Raw genomic sequence first — 24,818 nt, forward strand, 5'->3', positions numbered from 1 at the left:
CCTGACCCCGCAGCGTCAGCGGTGGTGTTGGGGGGAGCGAGGCAATCCGTGCGTCGAAAACGTCAGTGAAGCAGCATGGCGGAGATGTGGTTGGATTATCTGTGCTCTGAGTGTGTGGGCAAAAAACACTCTCAGCCGATTTAACAAGAAAGATCAGTGTCTATTGCATTTTTTTGTCAAATAAGTGTTTATCTAAGATGGAGAGCCACAGTGGTGGCAGCGTCCCTGCATCGAAATACAGCTCAGTGAAATATTACATCCCACCCGAGACTTACGTTACACCAAGTCAAGATGGCGAGCACTCTGGTACCGAGCAAGCTGGTGGTACCGAGACTAGACCGAGAACTGGAGTGTCTTCTACGCAATATATTCCAAAGGCGGGGGACCGCTTGAACTTTCAAATACCGAGAAAGAACAAAGAAAAGAGAGGTAGCTACTTTCTCAATAGCTAAATTCGCCGTATATGCTAGCTAGCTGATGTTTTCCCACATTTAAATAATGCTAACGTTACTGCATGCTAGCTAAGCTAGCTAGCTAGTTGTAAACAAACTGTATTCAATCTGTCTGATCATTGAATTTGACCCCGTTCAGCAAATAACTAGAGGGTAACGTTAGCTTGTTAACTTAGCATGTTCTTCGCTAAGGTCACCTGCTTTTATTGCACCTGAAATTGAAACATGGTTTACCCGGTCAGGACGCTACTTTAGCTAGGTAGCCATTGGAGTGTAGAATGGAGGTGGGCACTACAGGAGAGTTGTGTTAGATAGATGTCTTGTGTGAAATGTGCATGCTGTTAGCCTACATCATACACACCGTTTCAGCAGGTAACGTTAGCACGCTAGTAGTCTTTGTTTGGACACACCCACGGTCCCTGGTTGTCGTTACATACCCTTCCCGACAGAAGTGACTTTGGATCCTAAATACAGGGAACAAGTCCGAGACAACATGTAGAGGTAGAGGTGCCATTTCTCGATACCCAATTAGTCAGTATGTCGTAGTGTTTTGTATGTTATTGATAGAAAAAAATGGTTGGACCAGAATAATATAGATTTGATTTGTTACTCTGAAAAGTGTGTTTTTATTGCCCAGCAATTTCTAGACCTTGATAATCTTTGTTCCGTTACACTCGGAAGATTATTCAGACCCCTTGATTTAACCACATTTGTTACGTTACTGTTTTTACTATACAATTAATTAAAATATTTGTTTTCCTCAGTCTACACACAATACCCCATAATGACAAAGCTAAAACAGATTTAGAACATTTTGAAAATCTATTAAAAAAAACAAACAAATATCTTTATTTACATAGTTTTTCAGACCCTTTGCTATGAAACTCAAAATTGAGCTCAGGTGCATCCTGTTTCCATTGATCATCCTTGAGATTATTGGAGTCCACCTGTGGTAAATTATATTGATTGGACATTATTTGGTAGTGCACACACTTGTCTATATAAGGTCCCACAGTTGAAAGTACATTTCAGAGCAAAAACCAAGCTCTGAGGTCGAAGGAATTGTCCGTAGAGCTCCGAGACAGGATTGTGTCAAGGGACAGCTCTGGGGAAGGGTACCAAAAAATGTCTGCAGTGTTGAAGGTCCCCACGAACACAGTGGCCTCCATCATTCTTAAATCGAAGAAATCACCAAGACTCTTCCTAGAGCTGGGCGCCTGCCCAAACTGAGCAATCAGGGGAGAAAGGGCCTTATCAGGGAGGTGGCCAAGAACCCAATGGTCACTCTGACAGAGCTCCGGAGTTCCTCTGTGGAGATGGGAGAACATTCCAGAAGGACAACCATCTCTGCAGCACTCCACCAATCAGGCCTGTATGGTAAAGTGGCCAGACAGAAGCCACTCCTCAGTAAAAGGCACATGAGAGCCCGCTTAGTTTGCCAAAAGGCACCTAAAGGACTCAGACCACGAGAAACAAGATTCTCTGGTCTGATGAAATCAAGAGAAGCCAGGTTTCCTCCAGCATCATGTCTGTAGGAAACCTGGCACCATCCCTACGGTGAAGTATGGTGGTGGCAGCATCTTGCTGTGGGGATGTGTTGTCAGCGGCAGGGACTGGGAGACTAGTCGGGATCGAGGGAACGGTGAACAGAGCAAAGAAAGAGCAAAGTTGAATAAGGAATAAGGCTGTAAAGTAACAAAATGTAGAGAAAGTCTCTAGGGCTGGTTATACTTTCCGAATGCATTATAAGTCATTGGATGAAGACAAGACAGAAAACAGAGGGAACGTGTGCTAATTAGAAAATCATGCTCCGAACACCTGTGTGTGTATTGGAAGAAGGAAGCCAGGAACGTGTTGTAACTGAAAAATACTGTCAGCTGCAACTGTATTAAAGCAGGTTGAAACAGCCTACAGTAAGTGTATATTTTGCATTTGTGAAATTATTTTGTGATTTGAAAGTGAAGGCTTTATGATTCTATCACAATTTCAAATAAAATTGTATTAGTCACATGCACTGAATACAACAGGTGTAGAACTAACAGTGAAATGCTTACTTATGAGCCCCTAACCGACAGTGCAGTTCAAAATAATATGAATAAGAATAAGAGATACAAGTAATTAAAGGGTAGAGTTCATTAAAGTTACTATGCATAGATAATAACAGAGTGGCAGTGGTGTGGAGAGGATGTGAATAGTCTGGGTAGCCATTTGACTAGATGTTCAGGAGTCTTATGGCTTGGGGGGTAGAAGCTGTTTAGAAGCCTCTTGGATTTGGCGCTCCGGTACCCCTTGCCGTGTGGAAGCAGAGAGAACAGTCTATGACTAGGGTGGCTGGAGTCTCTGACAATTTTCAGTGCCTTCCTCTGACACCGCCTGGTATAGAGGTCCTGGATGGCAGGAAGCTTGGCCCCAGGATGTACTGGGCCGTTCGCACTACCCTCTGTAGGGCCTTCCTCTGACACCGCCTGGTATAGAGGTCCTGGATGGCAGGAAGCTTGGCCCCAGGATGTACTGGGCCGTTAGCACTACCCTCTGTAGGGCCTTCCTCTGACACCGCCTGGTATAGAGGTCCTGGATGGCAGGAAGCTTGGCCCCAGGATGATGCACTACCCTCTGTAGGGCCTTCCTCTGACACCGCCTGGTATAGAGGTCCTGGATGGCAGGAAGCTTGGCCCCAGGATGTACTGCAGTGCTCTGGGGTGACACCGCCTGGTATAGAGGTCCTGGATGGCAGTTGCCCCAGGATGTACACCAGGCAGTGATGCTTTCCGAGCATGTGATGCATGGTGCAGCTGTAGAACCTTTTGAGGATCTGAGGACCCAGGCCAAATCTTTTCAGTCCCTGAGCGGGAATAGGTTTTGTTGTGCTCTCTTCACTACTGTCTTGGTGTGTTTGGACCATGTTAGTTTGTTGGTAGTATGGACACCAAGGAACTTGAAGGTCTCAACCTGCTGCACTACAGCCCAGTCGATGAGAATGGGGGTGTGCTCGGTCCTCTTTCCTGTAGTCCACAATCATAGTCCTAGCACCACACAGCCAGGTCTCAGACCTCCCTATAGGCTGTCTTGTTGTTGTCGGTGATCAGGCCTCCCACTGTTGTCATCTGCAAATGTAATGATGGTGTTGGAGTTGTGCCTGGCCGTGCAGTCATGAGTGAACAGGGAGTACAGAAGGGGGCTGAGCACGCACCCCTGAGGGGCCCCTGTGTTGAGGATCAGCGTGGCGGATGTGTTGTTACCTACCCTTACCACCTGGGGACGGCTAGTCAGGAAGTCCAGGATCCAGTTGCAGAGGAAGGTGTTTAGTCCCAGGGTCCTTAACTTATTGATGAGCTTTGAGGGCACTATGGTGTTGAACGCTGAACTGTAGTTAATGAATAGCATTCTCACATAGGTGTTCCTTTTGTCCAGGTGGGAAAGGGCAGTGTGGGGTGCAATAGAGATTGCGTCATCTGTGGATCTATTGGGGCGGTATGCAAATTGGAGTGGGTCTAGGGTTACTGGGATGATGGTGTTGATGTGAGCCATTACCAGCCTTTCAAAGTACTTCATGGCTACAGACGTGAGTGCTACTGATAGACATTTCGGCAGGTGCAATAGAGATTGCGTCATCTGTGGATCTATTGGGGCGGTATGCAAATTGGAGTGGGTCTAAGGGTTTCTGGGATGATGGTATTGAACAGCTGCACTGTTCTTCCAAGTAAACATGTTTTTGTAAAAAGTGTGAATTGTTAAAAGTAGTCATTGTACATAAAGTTGTATGGTTTGTTTTACTTTGCAATCATTGGTTTTTGTTTGGCCATCCATCTTTAAATGAAAAATCTGAGTCTCCGTGTCACTCTTATCATGGAATTGCCCTGCTATTATCACAATTTCTGCAGAGCGTATTGGAGTAGGATTGCAGAGCGGTCTTTCAGTCATCCCCGGTTGCGAGATGCACTATTGAGAGCCAATTGTAGCCGCCTGCGCACATTTGTTGATATTACTTGTTAATTAGTGAATTATTTGCAAAGTTATACCACATTTTTTGTCAGCAAACAGGCTTCGTACAGTCATGAAATTCCTGGAAAAATCATGGTGTGTGCATTCAGCTGCTTGTGTGCAAACGTGAGTGGGCCAGAGGAGGGAGAGAGATTGGATAGCCAATTCACCACATATTGTGTATGCTCGATTGCAGGGGAGCAAACTTTGGTTTTAGAAATGGGAGGGACATAACAATTTTTTTTATCCAGTCGGGTAAACACTCAACAGCCTACCCAACCTCTCGGAGGCGTCCGCATGAAGCACACCGTTGCCTTGTTTTGTATCATATTCCAATGCTAAAACTGGGGGATGACAAAAATACTAATGTCCCCAGTGAAAGTTGCACCCCTGCCGGCTAGTTCTCTGTAGTTAACTATTTAGCCATTATCATGTATTAATCTAATTGTCATGTCCGATTTCCTAAACTTTCCATCGGCGTAACCGCAAATGGTGACACGCAATTGATGAAAAAACGCTGCTTAGCCTAATCGGGTTGAACACCGCATCTCCAGAGCCCAATATTGGGAGCTGAGAAATTACTGACACTGTTGAAAAGAGGGGAATCCCATATATTCAACATTGGTCATGTCATTCTGACAACTTTAAAATATATTCCTAGAACAGCCTAATTTAAAAATATCTCCTGTACTTGTCGAAAGGACAAGTGGCAAAAAAAATTAAATAGATTCGAACCCTGTGTATGTACAGTGGGGCAAAAAAGTATTTAGTCAGCCACCAATTGTGCAAGTTCTCCCACTTAAAAAGATGAGAGGCCTGTAATTTTCATCAAAGGTACACTTCAACTATGACAGACAAAATGAGAAAAAAATATCCAGAAAATCACATTGTAGGATTTTTAATGAATTTATTTGAAAATTATGGTGGAAAATAAGCATTTGGTCAATAACAAAAGTTTATCGCAATACTTTGTTATATACCCTTTGTTGGCAATGAGAGGTCAAAAGTCTTCACAAGGTTTTCACACACAGTTGCTGGTATTTTGGCCCATTCCTCCATGCAGATCTCCTCTAGAGCAGTGATGTTTTGGGGCTGTTGCTGGGTAACACGGACTTTCAACTCCCTCCAAAGATTTTCTATGGGGTTGAGATCTGGAGACTGGCTAGGCCACTCCAGGACCTTGAAATGCTTCTTACGAAGCCACTCCTTCGTTGCCCGGGCGGTGTGTTTGGGATCATTGTCATACTGAAAGACCCAGCCACGTTTCATCTTTAATGCCCTTGCTGATGAAAGGAGGTTTTCACTCAAAATCTCACGATACATGGTCCCAATCATTCTTTCCTTTACACGGATCAGTCGTCCTGGTCTCTTTGCAGAAAAACAGCCCCAAAGCATGGTGTTTCTACCGCCATGCTTCACAGTAGGTATGGTGTTCTTTGGATGCAACTCAGCATTCTTTGTCCTCCAAACACGACAAGTTGAGTTTTTACCAAAAAGTTATATTTTGGTTTCATCTGACCATATGACATTCTCCCAATCTTCTTCTGGATCATCCAAATGCTCTCTAGCATACTTCAGATGGGCCTGGACATGTACTGGCTTAAGCAGGGGGACACGTCTGTCACTGCAGGATTTGAGTCCCTGGCGGCGTAGTGTGTTACTGATGGTAGGCTTTGTTACTTTGATCCCAGCTCTCTGCAGGTCTTTCACTAAGTCCCCCCTTGTGGTTCTGGGAGTTTTGCTCACCGTTCTTGTGATCATTTTGAGCCCACGGGGTGAGATCTTGCGTGGAGCCCCAGATCGAGGGAGATTATCAGTGGTCTTGTATGTCTTCCATTTCCTAATAATTGTTCCCACAGTTGATTTCTTCAAACCAAGCTGCTTACCTATTGCAGATTCAGTCTTCCCCACCTGGTGCAGGTCTACAGTTTTGTTTCTGGTGTCCTTTGACAGCTCTTTTGTCTTGGCCATAGCGGAGTTTGGAGTGTGACTGTTTGAGGTTGTGGACAGGTGTCTTTTATACTGATAACAAGTTCAAACAGGTGCCATTAATACAGGTAACGAGTGGAGGACAGAGGAGCCTCTTAAAGAAGAAGTTACAGGTCTGTGAGAGCCAGAAATCTTGCTTGTTTGTCGGTGACCAAATACTTATTTTCCACCTTAATTTGCAAATAAATTCATTAAAAATCCTACAATGTGATTTTCTGTTTTTTTTTTCTTCACATTTTGTCTGTCATAGTTGAAGTGTACCTATGATAAATTACAGGCCTCATCTTTTTTAAGTGGGAGAACTTGCACAATTGGTGGCTGACTAAATACTTTTTTGCCCCACTGTATGTGTGGGACACTATTTTTAGTGCTTAATTCTAGATGTCTGAATTATTTAGTGCTTGATTCTAGATTTCTGCATTATTTTGTCACGGGACAAATGAATTGTGATTGGGATAGACAGACTGTTGAACTGACCAACCTGACTGTCTCTTTGTCTCCAACAGCCTTGTTCCAGTATGTGTCGTCAGAGTCCCGGGAGTTTGAAGACATCTTGACCATCCTGTCATCCAACTACAGAGAAGCCAGCTCCAACGGGATGTTCATGTACACCAAGCCGAGACTGGTCCACAGTGAGCTGCTGGAGAAGGACGTAAGCAATGCTTTAGGCCGGCTGACGTCACCCAGAAATGCCATTTTAATCTGCAGCGCAGATGTTGTTTTTTTAGTAGTTTAGTAGTTTTTTAGTAGTTTTTAATAGTTTCTTTTAATCATTGTTTGATTGACAGTTTGTAGAGAAAAGGAGAGAGCTGAAGCAGGATGGGAGGACGGAGAAGGAACTGGAGGAGACCCATTGTTTCCTGATGGCTGACACCACCAAGGTAAAAACCTATGGCATTTACACATTTCTATGTACGATTTGAGTAGACCTATTATGTCTAATAATACTGTTATACCCCTGGTTATAGCTGCCATGGATCTGTGAGAAGGGCCTGCTTGTGGGGCACAGCTGGATCACAGCTCTGGGGAACCCCTCCAAGGGTAAGGTCGTTGTCCCTCCACTTTTGGGCTATTTAAACCTGACCAAGTGTTGGAACGTGAAGTTTTGTGTTATACAGATATTTCTAAACTGAAGTGAGGCTAATTGTAGAACATTTAACATTTTTTGGGGGGGATAGTAAAACCAAAGATTTTTATAACTAAGAGACCATCTTCTCCCACTGCCGGCCAATGGGCTTCCTCTCACCTTTCACATGTATACATCCAGTGAAATATGTCTCATTGTTCCATCTGTGGTAAAACGGTTATAAGGAGGATTAAGACTGAATTGTTTCTGTTGTGTCTTTCAGGTGTTTATCTGTCTAAAAACTCAGACCTACTGCAGATCAATCCTTTTAACCCCGGAGTCATGGGAGAGATCATCATATTCAAGGTCATCAAGGTAACAAAAACTACCATTTGGTTGTTTTTCTCAAAAGCTCTCGTCCTTACGTGGTCAGGGAAAATTCAAGGTAATTTTGAGCTTGTAAATGAACGTGCTCTCTCTCTCTCACACACACACACACACACACACACACACAGGGTAAAGTGAAGAGTATCTATGAGAACATGTCAAAGAACCTTCTGGACCCCACGCCCAAGTTTGACAGCCATTTCTCCAAGAACGCCAGCAAAGTGACATCTCTGACCTCCTATAGAGCATACGAGCTTACTCAGGTAAATACTGGTACTAACAACATTGTGTGTAGAGGACGGGGCTCCGTAGATGTGTTATACCGATTACTTACTGATACTATTTGTTTGGAAAACAGAAACATCTGTCAAATCAAACTGAATATACAAGTGCGGCATTAAAGTTTCTTGTGTTTAAGTCGTCATACTGGAAGTCCCATTCTGTCCTGTTTGTCTACTCTTTCCCCCCACAGCAATACTTCTATGAGTATGACTTTGATGAGCTGAAGTCTCGGCCGAGACACGTGTGTCCCTATGCAGTGGTCTCTTTCCAGTTCAAAGGCAAAGATGCTCCTCTTCAAGCCAAGCCCATAGCTCCCCTGAGGTACTCCAACACAGATAGAACAATGAGACTGGTATTTCACCGGATGTATAGATATGAAGCATCCGCTTGGCGTTTCCACTCACTACCAAATATGGTAGTGAGAGGAAGCACAGTGGCCGGCAGTGGGAGGAGATGGATTTTGGCCGACGTTCTGCAAATTTTCTCATCGATGAAACCTTTGATCTCCATACAGTTGTCTGTTGTGAACACAGTGGATTCACAGTTTTGTAGACTTCACCCTTTACCAAAGTTTTTTAAAAAATAGCGTTATTTACAAGGAGTTTAAAGGCAAATTTAGTTATTGCAAACGCGCACTTCAGAGTAGGCGTTCCCTAACGTAAATATGTAGCTGCATGCTAGAATGGGCCAATAGGATCTCACTAGCTTGTACCAGGCTCCACCCACCTCCTTGCTTGTTCTGCCCACTATGACTCATTTGTTCCCATTGGAAATGACAGGCTGTGGCCTAATACAGGTGTATATGTGACAATGTTAGGTAAATTGTTGTTTTCTTTCGCTATTTAGGTCAAACAGCCAAACGTCTGAAGGAAGTACAGGTAATCCATATCTTTTGAGATTAATTCATGAACAGCGCAAAAAATACAGAGGGTTGTTTAAATCGTAGTCATTGAGCAGTGCTCTTATCCAGAGCGACTTAATTGAGTAAGTCCAATCATTGTGTGTGTTATTTGTTGGTGGCTGTATGATTGTCATGTCTCTTTGTCTACAGGCAGGAGTAAATACACAGTGTGGAGTGGAGAGCTGGTGAATGAGGGTAGAGCAGTGTCCCAGGTCTCTTTCTGCTCCTTCTCACCCCCCTTCCTGCCTTTCAAACTGTGAGTCATGTGACCTCCTTTACAAATCAATGTCAACTTGATAATGAAGTCATTATTTTTAATGTTTGGTTTTCAGCCACATTACATCTACAGCTGTCCACGTGAAGAGGATTGAATGTTAGTAAATGAACCGGTGTCTTTGTGTGTCTGTTTCTAGGCCTGAGAAGCTGGAGCTGGGTCTGGTGATGTGTATAGACCAGGTGAATCAGATGATCCCCTCAGCTCTGTTCTCCTGGAACCTGTATGCAGGCAGCCACGAAGGTACACGATACACACACACACACACACTGGTTTTAAGCAGGTGCTGGAGATCAGGTAATATACACACTACCGTTCAAAAGAAATGTCCTTGTTTTTGACAACCGTTGTGCTGATTTAAAGAAGCAGTAAAACTGACCTTCTTTAGACTAGTTGAGTATCTGGAGCATTTGTGCATTTGATTACAGGCTCAAAATGGCCAGAAACAAAGAACTTTCTTCTGAAACTCGTCAGTCTATTCTTGTTCTGAGAAAGGAAGGCTATTCCATGCAAGGAATTGCCAAGAAACTGAAGATCTCGTACAACACGGTCTACTCCTCCCTTCACAGAACAGCGTAAACTGTCTCTAACCAGAATAGAAAGAGGAGTGGGAGGCTCTGGTGCACAACTGAGCAAGAGGACAAGCACATTAGAGTGTCTAGTTTGAGAAACAGGCGCCTCAAAGTCCTCAACTGGCAGCTTCATTAAATAGTACCCGCAAAACACCAGTCTCAATGTCAACAGTGAAGAGGCGGCTCTGGGATGCTGGCCTTCTAGGCAGAGTTGCAAAGAAAAAGCCATCTCAGACTGGCCAATAAAAGGAAAAGAACACAGACACTGGGCAGAGAAAGATTGGAAAAAAGTGTTGTGGACAGACCTCTAAGTTTGAGGAGTTTGGATCAGATTGTGATCCGCAGAAAAAATGAAAAGATGCTGGAGGAGTGCTTGACGCCATCTGTTAAGCCTGGTGGAGGCAATGTGATGGTCTGGGGGTGCTTTGGTGGTAAAGTGGGAGATTTGGACAGGGTTAAAGGAACTTGAAGAAGGAAGGCACTTTGCAACGCCATGCCATACCCTGAGGCCGGCGCTTAATTGGAGCCAATTTCCTCCTACAATAGGACAATGACCCAAAGCACAGCTCCAAACTATGCAATAACTATTTAGGGAAGAAGCAGCCAGCTGGTATTCTGTTTATAATGAAGTGGCCAGCACAGTCACAGGATCTCAGCGCTGTTGTGGGAGGAGCTTGACCGTATGGTTTGTAAGAAGTGACCATCAAGCCAATCCAACTTGTGGGCGGGGCTTCAGGAAGCATGGTGGGAAATCCCTTCAGATAACCTCAACCAATTGACAACTAGAATGCCAAAGGTCTGCAAGGCTGTTGCTGCTGCAAATGGAGGATTCTTTGACGAAAGCAAAGTTTGAAAGACACTTATTTAAATTAAAAATCATTTATTTATAACCTTGTCAATGTCTTGACTATATTTCCTAATCATTTTGCAAGTCTATTTCCTGTATGTTTTCATGGAAAACAAGGACATTTCTAAGTGACCCCAAACTTTTGACCAGTTGTGTACATTATGTTTAGTGAAAAGTTAGAGTGCAAACTGATCTATGCTTCCATGTTTTATTTCTGTATTTTTTCTTTTACTGTTAAGAAAATAAAATCTTATTTTCAATGATTGCCTAGTAACAGTGGAGCAGAACGACGGCTTTTTACCATGTTACCAATAGGCAGAGTATTCAAGACACATAAATTCCATTGTGAAATATAATCCGCACAATTAGAAAGACTCTGGGATTCGATCTTGCAACCTTTCGGTTACTATTCCAACGCTCTAACCACTAGGCTACCTGCCGCCCCATGTTGTACCACATCGGTCCTGGCTGTCTTTCTAATTGTGCGTTTTAGATTTCACAATGGAATTTATGTGTCTTGAATACTCAGCTGTTCCTGCCATAACCAACCAGCAATTTTGAAGAAGACCCTCTGCTATTCACAGGGCTTCTAATGTCTCTTCTGTAATGTCTGTGTGTTGGTATTGTAGTGTTGAAGAATGGAACCTACTGCAGTCTGCTGGAGGTAGTGGACAAGAGCAAGTCAGGTGACTGTCTGGCAGCACTGCTTCAAGGCCTGGAGACACAGAGACTGGTAGGTCCAGCACCTCCTCCTGGAGAGCCACTGGGATTGCAGGCTTTTGCTCCCGGGCTGTTCTAACAACTGTTCCATGTGCAGGTGCTTGTCCACGCGTTGGCTGACAAAGGATTCCTCTTCCTGCTGTCTTCAGTTCAGATGGCTGCTCCAACTGGTAGGTCAAGAGTATAAAGTCTTATGTGCTAAACCTGTGAAGAATGTAATTGCTCTAGTAATGATTGTGTTTTTCCAGAAAGAAGAGATGGGTGGAAAAGAGGCCTTCAAGCACTCTTTGTTTTTCAAGAGTCGAGGGATGTGACAAAATACAGTACAAATTGTCCAGCTACCCAGGAGCCTTTGCAGTCGTCATTTTCCCATGACACTGTGATGCCCCAGCTTAAAAGCTTTGTCCCGGCTCTGCATCATGCCCTGGTCAAGGTGCGCTGCAACCCGCCTGCTGACCTCTCGGCCGGGGTCGAGCACCAGGCCAGGGACTACCTAAGTGGACTTCACGATGGAAAGGTATAAATGTGTGACATGATAATGATATGCTATTATAAACCAGGTAGTTTGCGTCCTGGATGCTGATTGGCTGAAACCCGTGGTATATTGAACATTATAAACTGGGTGGTTCGAGCGCTGAATGCTGATTGGCTGACAGCTATGGTATAGCAGACCGCATACTATGGGTATGACAAAACATGTATTTTCACTGCTCTAATTACATTGGTAACCAGTTTATAATAGCAATAAGATACCTCAGGGGTTTGTGGTGTATGGTCAATATACCACGGCTAAGGGTGGTATCCAGGACCATGGTATATTGGCCATATACCACACGTGCCGAATACAGTGACATGCTTACTTACAAGCCCTTAACCAACAATGCAGTTAAGAAAATACCAACACAAAAAAAGCATTAAAAAAAAAAACACAAAAAAAGTAAGAAAAACCAATCATTAAAGAGCAGCAGTAAATAACAATGGCAAGGATATATACAGGGGGTACCGGTACAGAGTCAATGTACAGGGGGCACCGGCGTCGAGGTAATTGTGTACATGTAGGCAGAGTTATTGGAGGCTGAACAGTTTCTACACCAGCCTGTGATGCAACCAGTCAGGATGCTCTCAATGGTGCAGCTGTAAAACATTTGAAGGTCTCCTGAGGGGGAATAGGTTTCGTTGTGCCCTCTCCACGACTGTCTTGGTGTGCTTGGACCATGTTAGTTTGTTGGGGATGTTGACGCCAAGGAACTTGGAAGTTCTCAACCTGCTCCACTACAGTTCCGTCGATGAGAATGGGGGTGCTTGGTCCGCCGTTTCCTGTAGTCCACAGTCATCTCCTTTGTCTCGATCACGTTGAGGGAGAGGTTGTTGTCCTTGCACCACACGGTCAGGTCTCTGGGTCCTTAGCTTAGTGATTAGCTTTGAGGGCTCTATGGTGTTGAGCGCTGAGCTGTAGCTGAATAGCATTCTCACATAGGTGTTCCTTTTGTCCAGGTGTGAAAGTGCAGTGTGGAGTGCCATAGACGTGAGTAGACACGAGTGCTACGGGTCGGTAGTCATTTAGGCAAGTTACCTTCGTGTTCTTGGGCACAGGGACTATGGTGGTCTGCTTGTAACGTTGGTATTACAGACTCCCGACAGTGAGAGGATGAAAATGTCAGTGAAGACACTTGCCAGTTGGTCAGCGCATGCTTGGAGAACACATCCTGGTAATCTGTCTGTGGAAATCCGGCCTTGTGAATGTTGAACTGTTTAAAGGTCTTACTCACATCGGCAGCAGAGAGCGTGATCACACAGTCGTCCGGAACAGCTGGTGCTCTCATGCATGTTTCAGTGTTACTTGCCTCGAAGCAAGCATATAGGTTATTCAGCTCGTCTCGTAGGCTCATGTCACTGGGCAGCTCTCGGCTGTGCTTCCTTTTGTAGTTCCACATCCTACGAGCGTCGGAGCTGGTGTAGTACGATGTGATCTTATTCCTGTATTGACGCTTCGCCTGTTTGATGGTTCGTCGGAAGGCAGAGTGGGATTTATTTCAAGCTTCTGGGTTGAAAGCGGCATCTCTACCCGTTAACGGATGTTGCCTGTAATCCATGGCTTCTGGTTGGGGTATGTACGTACAGTCACTGTACAAATGACGTCATCGATGCACTTATTGATAAAGCCAGTGACTGATGTGGTGTACTCCTCAAAGCCTTGGGAGGAATCCCGGAACATATTCCAGTCTGTGCTAGAAAAACAGTCTTGTAGCTTAGCAACTGCTTCATTTGACCACTGTTTATTTAATAGACCGATTCACTGGTGCTTCCTTAAATATATTTGTTTTGACTAGATTTCTGTCTGGAGTCAAAGTTTTCCCCATATTGTCCAAAGACAGACATAAGGTGCATGTTATTGATGATCTATTGGGTTTGTTATACTGTCAACCTCTCTGTATGTCATGGAGCTAGTGATTTTCCATGCAAGCAGATGGTAAAATACTGCATCATCTCTCCTCTCTAGCTCCGCCACGTTCCCATGACTGAGTACGACACCAAGCTGGATGACCGAGGGAAGCTGTTCCCGGCTCCAAAACACCACAAGCTCAACATGGAGGGCTACCTGCGCTCCTACGTCTACAGCCCTAACCTCTACACCATGCCCGTGGTCCGAGCCAAGGAGATGATGGAGAGTTACTGTGTCGCGCCTGATGACATCAGCCCTGTGACTGATTGTGAGGGTGGTAGTAGGGCCAGCGGGGACAAGCCAGTGGTAGGGTCAAAGGTCAAGCCTAATGGTCCCACTGCTGCCCAGCCTCCGGCGGTCCAGGTTAACCTCTCTCCGTTTCAGTCTCGCACTGACTCCAACCCTCAGAAGGTGAAGGAGCTGATCAACTTGATACTGAAGTGTCGGAAGAATGCAGAGGGGGATGTGAGGAAGAGGGGAGAGGCGCAGGGAGGAGCGAAGGAGGGGGCAGGCCTGTTGGACCCCCGTGGGCTGAAGAGGAAGCTGGAGAGGGAGACTGCAGAGAGGACTCTGAAGTACCTGAAAAAGGCCTCACAGGAGAGGGGTGGTGTGGACAGCAGACCAGGTATGGTAGGCCTTACTGAGGGGTGGTGCCTTGGAATTGTTTCAATACTGTGGCACTGTCTTTGGGATAACATGGGTCCCAGAGTTTTCCCTTGACAGGTCATAATTAAAGCATAAGTTGAAGTTGATATCCAACTTCTCGTCGATCTAGGCTCTCAGGTGGACAACTTCCTGACTCTTACCAAAACTGATACATTACATCTTGAGTTGATCCCAATCTATCTTCTGTTCTCTCACTTCCTCCCTCCAGCTGAAGGGGGCCGGAACCCATCCTGTCTGTCCTCTCTGATGCTCCACAGTGTGGGTCTGAAAGACGTGGACCTGAGGAGAGACGGATCAGAGGCTGCAGTCAAGTTACTGAAAATGTTAACCAGCCTGAAGAATGCTGCAGGGCAACAGCCACAGAGTTCTGAGGGCAGAGGAGGAGGGTCAAGAGAGGGGGCGGAGCAAACTGAAGTGCTGCTGTTTGATAGGATGATCAAGCTGGGTCTGCCGCCCAATCAGGACATTGACCTGAGGAAACGACCTTCTGGGGGCCTGCAGGACAAGGCTGACTACTTGGAGGTACTGAACTCCTCTGGCATTAGCATCACTTCAAAGAGGATATCCCCTACTCTGATTTTACTGTAAATCCAAGTGCAATATGGGTGTGTCCTATGTGTACATGACATTGTATTATCATGTGTCTCTCTGTAGGAGCAGGCAGCAGGCAGTATGAGCAGCCTGGAAGGCTTCAGCCCCAGTTCCAATGGTGAAACGCCCAGGAGATCGCACTCGCAATGTCAGGGGGAGGAGCAGATTCCATGGGTCCTCATCCCCATTACAGGTAAGGATGGACTATCATGTTCCCTCTGTATCGCCTGACGGGGGGGTCTTGCAGCCCTTCCCCAGGCCCCTCTACATCCAAGCCTGTCACGTGCGGAGGTACAACAATCGAGGCTGTTCTGAGGGCAAAAGGGGGTGCAACTCAATATTAGGAAGGTGTTCCTAATGTTTTGGACACTCAGTGTATGCTATGTAGAACAGAAATATATGTACAGTATGGGATCATGGCAGCTCTATATAGGCAAGCCTCAGACCAGCTCTGCTTGGAGATACCAGGTTCACGTGACATCACTTACAAAAGGTCGACCTCTTCGGAGGAAAGGAAGGTCCGGTGATTGCCCTCGACCGCAACCTTCCTCTTTCGCCACATGCTCGATGACCTACCCAACCAATCTGGGCATCGGCTCAACCTTTGTCTACGTTTATTGTAGCCTATCAAATGGCCTATAATAGTGACAGATTTTAGATTTTGTTTGATTGAAAATAAGTGTTAGGCTCATTAGGCCTATATTACAAATAGTATATTGTCATATAGGCTACACCACTGACATTATTATAGCAACAAACTACAGAGTAGGCTGGCCTAAAATTATACGAAGTCAGTCAAAATACTATTTTGGGATATTTTGAATTCAAACTCCATAAGACTCTGGCGTTAGCTATCTATATATACAGAAAGTAAATTCAAACTCAAAGGTTTTGTTGGATTTTTTTCTCTCAAATAAAGTCAGTATTAGATCCTTTTTCTGGGCACTCAAGTGAAGATCGGAGGTCTAGGCTATATCTTGTCGTCTGATGGGCCGCTAAGCCCTTCGCCGTCTGATGGGCTGCTAAGCCCTTCGCCGTCTGATGGGCCGGCCGCTGATGGGCCGCCTTCGCCGTCTGATGGGCCGCTAAGCCCTTCGCCGTCTGATGGGCCGCTAAGCCCTTCGCCGTCTGATGGTCCGCTAAGCCCTTCGCCGTCTGATGGACCGCTAAGCCCTTCGCCGTCTGATGGGCCGCTAAGCCCTTCGCCGCTGAAGCCGCTAAGCCCTTCGCCGTCTGATGGGCCGCTAAGCCCTTCGCCGTCTGATGGGCCGCTAAGCCCTTCGCCGTCTGATGGGCCGCTAAGCCCTTCGCCGTCTGATGGGCCGCTAAGCCCTTCGCCGTCTGATGGGCCGCTAAGCCCTTCGCCGTCTGATGGGCCGCTGGTGCAGTCACTCTTCCATAGGCTACCTGTGAGGAGCAGTAGCTAGCAGTGAATCTGACTATCCTACTTTCTCTGCACCATCACTCACGTACCACAATAAGGAAATACCAGGAAGACTTAAGATGGGGGGGGGGGGGTTTACATTTCTGTGAGAAACTGATATGTGACACTATTATGATATTTACTAATACCTTTTCCTCCTGTGTAGGGCTGAAGTGGAAGAGGTACTGCCAGAGAGAGAAGGACAACCCTCAGGACCCGCGCTTCGTACCCCAGATCCCCATGGCAACCAGCAGCTACCCCCACTGTGTTCCGGAGCGAAGGGAAAGAAACGTCACCCCTCCCCTAGAGGAGCACCCAGAGCCTAGCCCCAGTCCTCCCCTAGAGGAGCACCCAGAGCCTAGCCCCAGTCCTCCCCTAGAAGAGCCCCCAGCCCAGTCCCTGCCCAGTCCCTGTCCCAGTCCCTACCCCAGTCCCTACCCCAGTCCCTGCTCCAGTCCCTACCCCAGTCCCATAGAGGATGATGAGCAATTTGCTGAAACCCCCTGTGACCCCACAGAAATAACCAACAATGAAAAGACAACCACAGACGAGACAAACCAGAGCCTCCTTCTGGTCCCTGTTACTTCAGAGAGCACCAGCCTCCCAGAGAAAAGCAGCAGCCCCTCCCCTGAGCCAGGGCCAGCTGAAGAACCAACCCATACTAGCCCCATAGAGGCTGGTCAGGAACAAGCTGAAGAACCAACCCATACTAGCCCCATAGAGGCTGGTCAGGAACAAGCTGAAGAACCAACCCATACTAGCCCCATAGAGGCTGGTCAGGAACAAGCTGAAGGCAGTCCAGGAAAATATATGCCAACTGTTGTGGCAGCTGAAGACCCGAACACAATAGAGGTTGAACAGGAGGAGGAGGTTAAAGAGGTAGAGGAACAGGTGATGGAGGAAGTGAAAGGGGAGGAAGATGTGATAGAAGTGGTCTATGAGGAACCGGTGACGGAGGAAGTGGAGGAGGGAGACCTGATGGAAGTGCTAGATGGGGTGAAAGAGCAGCTGGAGGAAGGGGAATTAGTGGAGGAAGAGAACGAACATGTGGAGACAGAGTTGAAACAGACAGGGCAGGTGTCACCCAGACCACCCTCCTCCATTCCTCCCATCCAGAATCCTCCTCCCATTCAAAATCCTCCTGTCCAGAGACCCGTTCTGACCAGATTGGAAAGTATCCTGGACCAGCAGTTCAGTGACTTCTCCACAGAGATGCAGATCCTCCTGCTCAGAGAGAGCGTCCACTACAGCTCATCGCTCCTCCATACCCAGAATGCTTCACAGCAGCTCCCGGTGCATCCGCTCCTGCACTTCTCGGAGTACGTCTCCTTCTACAACTCGTCCCCTCCCATGCAGGCCTACGTCACCTCGCTCCGAGACCGCATGGGCACCATCATAAACGTACAGGACCAATGGATTCCCGGCACGTTAGCCACCCACCATGCTAACCACTCTCCTCCAACCACTACATACTGGAACCATTCTTTCTGTGGCCCTGTCTCTCCTGCCCCTGGCCTTAGCCTTGCTGTGTCTCAGTCTGTCCCCAGCCACCGCCTCTCTCCTGCCCCTGGCCTTAGCCTTGCTGTGTCTCAGTCTGTCCCCAGCCACCGCCTCCTGCTCCTGGCCTTGCTGTGTCTAAGTCTGTCCCCAGCCACCGCCTCTCTCCTGCCCCTACTCCTGGCCTTGCTGTGTCTCAGTCTGTCCCCAGCCACCGCCTCTCTCCTGCCCCTACTCCTGGCCTTGCTGTGTCTCAGTCTGTCCCCAGCCACCGCCTCTCTCCTGCTCCTGGCCTTGCTGTGTCTAAGTCTGTCCCCAGCCACCGCCTCTCTCCTGCCCCTACTCCTGGCCTTGCTGTGTCTCAGTCTGTCCCAAGTCGTCACTCTCCTGGCCTGTTTGCCCCTGGTCCCGATAGCTCAAACTCTTACAGTTCTCTACCTGTGTCTCATTTTAATAATAATAATAATAGCACAATGATTCCCTCTTCATCGTTTCCCGGCATGGCCTATTCTCCTACGCTCTACCACAACCCACCACAGACACAGACGGGACTACCGCAACTCAGCTCCAGTCGAGCCCCCCTGTCCCTCCAACCACTGGACAGTCAATGGACAACTTCAACACAGAACCCTGACTCAGGCGGGAGACTGGGAACATGCAAGCCAAGTGATATGTCAAAAGCAAATAATTGGACAACAACAACACAGAACACTGACTTGGATGTCCGAGGGCTACGAGCAAAGTTCACGCCGCAAACAAGTGCGATGTTTGACGCAAAAGACGATGCCGTAATGTTGGATCAGCCGGTTTCAGCAGCCACCGTGGCGGCTCCACCTCCTCCTCGCACTCAGATGATTGACAGTTTGTCAGGGGTGGGCGGGCCAGTGGTAGAGCCTGTCCTAGGGCCAGGTCCCGCCTCCCCTTCAGCCATCAGTAGTCTGATCAGCCAGCTGAAGCCTGAGTTGTTCAGTAACCTGGTGGAGATTATAAAGGATGTCCAGAAGAACTCTGTCCAGTTCTACATCCACACACAGGAGAGGGAGAGGGAGGTCTCCCACCACATCAAGGTTATTGTAAAGCAACTGTTCATGTAAAAAGAGCTTTAGAAATACATTTGAATGATTGAATGGTGTCTGGGGTGAGCTTTATAAATACACATTTAAACATGGAGAGAGAGCTTGGCGTGTATGTATTGTAGTAGTGTCAATGTATGAAACTGACCTTGTTTCTCTCTCATCCCACTAGGAGTACCTCCAGAGGTTGGGTAACGTAGAACGCAGTCCTGTGAGTTTCCTGGAGAGAGAGAACCGGATGGACAAACTAATGGTTCTCATCCAGAACAAGGACATTGCAGCGCACATTCACAAGGTACACTACAATAATATGAAATATATCATGATATTTCTATGAAATATATCCGTAATATACATCACACAACATTGTGCCTTTCTGAACGTGGACCTGGTAACTAACATGCTTGGCATGAAAGAAAGTTGACCTACTGTTCTGCCATTGCCAGGTCATGTCAGGTCGTAACATCAGTAACGGCAGGTCGTAGCATCAGTAACGGCAGGTCGTAACGTCAGGTCGTAACATCAGTAACGGCAGGTCGTAACATCAGTAACGGCAGGTCGTAACGGCAGGTCGTAACATCAGTAACGGCAGGTCGTAGCATCAGTAACGGCAGGTCGTAGCATCAGTAACGGCAGGTCGTAGCATCAGTAACGGCAGGTCGTAGCATCAGTAACGGCAGGTCGTAGCATCAGTAACGGCAGGTCGTAGCATCAGTAACGGCAGGTCGTAACATCAGTAACGGCTCTAAGGTGTTCTTAATAAAGTGTCAAGGCCGTTCCACTCTAATAACGTGGTGTTGTGTTAATCATGTTGGTCAGATCCCGGCGCTGGTGCAGTTGAAGAGGCAGCCGTCGGTGATCTTCGCTGGAGTAGACAGTCTGGACGATGTGAAGAACCACACCTACAACGAGCTGTTTGTCTCTGGGGGATTCGTCGTCTCAGACGAGTTTGTCCTCAACCCTGACTACATCACTCACGGTGAGTTTTAGTGGGACAGCTGTTGTGACAACAGCGGCTCAACAGCAGCATACTAACATGAAGAAAACCACAAAGGTTAAGGAGACTCAGAAGACAGCAGGCTTGCACTAATGCTTTTGGGTAGACATTGAGCACAACGTGTGTCTGGGACTGGTGCATGGCTCCAACCGCCTGTTGTTTTATTGTTGACCAGCAGGGGGTTTTACATTCAGTAACTGAGTGACATGTTGTTGTAGAGCGTCTGCGGGTGATTCTGATGTTCCTGGACCAACAGAACTCAGCAGAGAGCGTGTGGAGGTGGAGGGTCCACTGGAAAACCCAGAAGAAACTCAAGGAACAGTCCAGGTACTGGTGCTTTTGAAATGGTCAACGTTCAATAGCTCCAGCATAAAATCATTATATTATGAACAAACTGGAAGGCAGTTTTTGTTGCGTTGGTGAAACTAGTATGTGCAAAACTCCAAACTAAGATTTAACTACATTTGACATTTTAGTCATTAAGCAGAGGACGCACTTATCCAGAATAACTGGGGCAATCCACATTTTTGGACTTATAAATTAATTATATGTACCCATTGATTCTTGGAAGAATATAACTTAAATGCCGTATGAGCTTAGTTCAACTGACGTACCCCATCAGAACCTAAAATATACGTTTGTTTTTACTTCAATTTTTGTAAACAAAATAAATGCAAACTGGGTAGCCTCAACCTGGTTAAAACAATCATGTTGAGGTCTGAACATCCATGACATATCTATGAATTTGAGTGATAACATTTCTCCAGGCCCATTCCTCAGCTTTTTCCCAAAACAGTGGCGGGAGGACGCTTTGTTTCAACTGCTGATTGGCCTTAAATGCAATAAGTAGAAATTCTGTTCAAAGTGGCAGGGGAAAATTGGGATTTGTTTTCTAACTTCTCAGGTTTGATTAAACTCATTCTCCTCATCTCTGTCCCCATCAGGTTTAAAAGTGAAGCCAGGAAGATCTTGAACCTGCTGACCACGTACCAGAAGAAAAACATTGTGGAGTTCCTGCCATACCATGAGTGTGACGCTCCATCTCGCCCCGCCCCCGACCTGGACTGTCTCCTCAAGCTGCAGGCACAGCACATTCAGCAACGACACATCATCTTCCTCACGGGTAACACACACAACCTAGACTTTGATCAAGCTGCAGGCACAGTACATTCAGCAACGACACATCTTCCTCACGGATAACACACACGCTAAACTAGCGCTTCTCTTTGTTTTGCTGTTCCAGAGAGCCACTTCGAGATGTTCCCCCACTACTCCAGTACTGGTATCGTCATCGCCAACATCAACGACATCATGCACAACTTCGGTGGCCTAGTTGGTTTCCATGACATCAGAGACAAGCGGTCTACCTCAGTAGACCTCATAGCTGCAGCTACTACAGGTAGTTAATATGGGTCATATTTAGGAACAGGAGTTTTTCCACTGACCATAGCCTGTAACTAGTGCACAGAGTTTGTTCTGGTCAGGTGACATGGTCAGGCAATGCTGTTGGCCAATAGGATATCACAGGATCATATTGTTTGAGGGTAACGAGGCATCTAAACAGGATCTCTCGAGCACAGAATTCTGCCCTTCCCGATGTTTATTCCAATTGACCCATAACACTGTTAACGTTTTGTATTTTCCATCCACAGTCCGAGAGGAAAAGCATGTGCTGGAGGAACCGATCCTTCTGGACTCCCCCTCCTCCCCAGATCGCCTGGTGGACCGCCTGTCCACTCCGCTGAACGAGGACGACTTCCGTCCATCCCTCCCCGACCAGCTTGTTCCTGACGCGGGGACACCCATGGAGCTCAACTTCCAGGCCCTGAAGGAGGCCATCTCTCAGTTCAAGGCTGATAAGGCTGCTCGCTCACAGATGGCACCTCCAGAGGTGGACGGGGAGAGACCAGAGTCCCCACCAGGACAAAGGATTCCTGGCCTGGGTACAGACTCACCAGGGTGTCTAGGGGACTCTGGAGTTGGTTTCCTCACCCCTGGTCTCCTCACTCCTAGTTTCACCCCTTCCCCTGTCTCTCTCCTTGGTCCTGTCCCTCTCCGCTCCAGCCAGTCCCCTGCTGGGATCCAGAAGGAAGTGGGACTGACCCCCACATGGCAGGCTAAAGAAGCTACCCTCTCCTCACTCCACTCTAAGCTCGGTCTGAGTGTAACTGCTGGTGCCGAGGTGACCAGTGGCAGGTCTTTGTGTGGCTCCCAGGGCAGACTAAACCCTTTCAGCAGCCACCGGGATCCTTTAGCTGGCATTGTCACTGAGGGCCATGGGGAGTGGGGGCCACACCCAGCAACACTAACGACCCCCCAGGCCCTGAGCCTCCAAGGTCCCAGGGGGAGAACACTAAACCCAGCCCAGTAGAAGGCAGCCTCCAGGGGGGAGGAGGAATGACTGACAAAGCCCCTAGCAGCCCCCTCCCTGGTCCTCCAGGTCCCAGGGCAGCAGCCCCCCGGCCAGTTGGTGGTGGGGATTACATAGCGGCAGCGACAGACAGACTGGCACAGGCAGCCAGACAGCAGCAGAGAAACGGCTTGTTACCCATGCCTAATACAATGTTCCTTAACAGTAACCTCAATCTGCACAACCATGGCATGAGCATATTCCAAAGGCCCATGTTGAATAGGCTGGAAGGACCTGCAGGGCGGGGGGGTATTAGACCATTGATGCCTAATGCCATTGGCTGGGCTAGGATGGGCCAGGCAGGGGGGTCAGAGTCCTGTCTATGGGGCCTTCAGCAGCAGAACATGGGGCTGGGGCGCCACACCTTCCCTTCACGACTGATGGGGAACCCTCATCACCCCTGGGGTAGTAACCAGACTGCTAACCAGGGGCGTGGGAATGGCCCTTGGAAGCGGTGACGAACGGCCGAGTGAACAAACAAGAGTTGTGTTCAGTAGGTATCAACCTGAAAACACTGAGGATATACCGGGATGTTCATTTTTGTTTTCTGTTGTGCCCCGATGGATAGAGAGCAACTAGCACGACTACCTACTTGACCGAGTCAAATCTCTTCTACACATTACATTTCTTACTGAACCCTCCTGTCCCAAACAGACCCCACTAGTGAATCTTCATTTATGATCCTAAAGAAGCGCTTTACTTGACAGGAAATAACTTTTTTTCCCTTACAGATGGTAAAGCCAGCTGTGTCCTGGCTGGTGCTGCCTGCTGATGATACTACTCACTAACCTGTCAGATCTTGTCAAACCAAACAATTATATTTGTATTTTCTAGGAAAACGTTTTGTTATTACTTGTTTAGGGGCTGTATTCAATCAGATCCCCTTTAGCCGACATCTGCGTAGCGGTTGTTTCGGCGGTGGAACAGCAGAGCTGTCAAATCCACTAGCAGCTCCTGGCATTATACCCAGTGGACGTTGCCATATTCTGAACGGTGTTGCATTAAGAGAAATCCCATTATAAGTTTGAACAGTGGAATGTGAGATGTAGTCTACACCTCCATTAGGAGATAGAAACCCTCAATATTAAGTTTCAGGATTGTTCAATTAGAGCGTGATTATTTCTATATAGCCTACACTTCCTCGTTCTGAACATCTAATGGGAGAGGGCCAGGTGTGGCTGAGTGACAACTATCACAAGAGCAGCTGCTCACCGATTTGATGCCTCAGTTTGACCTTCAACACCACTAAACCATTCACTATGCTACGCTTGATCTGATTGAATCTAGGCCTAAGTTAATATCCTTGTACCTTTTTTGGTTTTGTAAAGAAGTATACTGTAGCCATGTGGCCTTGTACAGAAAACCAGTGGTTTTTATCTTAATGTTATTTTTTACAACTTTGTTTGTATTAAAACATGCTTGTCAAAATTATGGCTTTGTTTTGTCAAACTATTTCTACTAGGACTGACTTAATCCAGACATTAACACATTTACCTTAGTTTCCCTTTAAATAATTGTATATTTAAAAAAACAACTTTTATTCACACAACACAGTACATTTTAAATAACAATTTATACACATGGTCATTAGATGAAAGTCCCTTCAAAGCTTGTAAATACACCCTGGGGCTCTGTTACTAGTTTAAGTGTCAGAATACCCATAACCTAGCGGTCAAACAAGAAAGTGGTTCCAATAATTTTTCCACCGTTCCTTTTCCCCCATACGGGATTTTAGAAACACTTAAAATAAGGGCTGTGTTTCGTGTAGGTTTATCCTGCCATGACGTTTAACTGTAAATCTCTTGGACAAGGGAACTTCAAAAACAATACTAGTTAGTATCAATGTCGACAAATCGCTCTGACTTGGAACATATTACCAGTTACAGGGTCTTATACATTTACCCCCCCCCCCTCCCCCCTTATCATCATTATCATGTGATTTAATATATTCCTAAGCTCCTGCACGTCATCTAGCTCACACTTTTGCTAACTGGTACTGTCAATTCAAGACAGTTCACAGAATAGTCCAAATGTAGCCAATTTATTCATTGCTAACAGTTAATCCAAAGATTCTTAAATTCGGCAGTCTGGTCCAGATCATCATGGCATTTGTACTCTTATGGCAGCTAAATAGCATTTCATTTTGGGGGGTAAATACAGGAGAATATATTGATAAAGTCCTTGTCCGAGACTTTTACATGATTATCAAAACGTCACGCCAGGGTACGACTACACGAAACACAGCCC

General features: G+C 46.7%; 1 pseudogene; it reads left to right on the top strand.

The window, feature by feature from the left end:
• The first annotated feature begins 15 nt into the window (after positions 1-15).
• On the top strand, positions 16-24,002 carry LOC135540363 (protein TASOR-like; annotated as a pseudogene).
• Positions 24,003-24,818: the final 816 nt, after the last annotated feature.

This window comes from Oncorhynchus masou, chromosome 5, assembly GCF_036934945.1.
Source record: "Oncorhynchus masou masou isolate Uvic2021 chromosome 5, UVic_Omas_1.1, whole genome shotgun sequence".
Taxonomy (NCBI): Eukaryota; Metazoa; Chordata; class Actinopteri; order Salmoniformes; family Salmonidae; genus Oncorhynchus; species Oncorhynchus masou.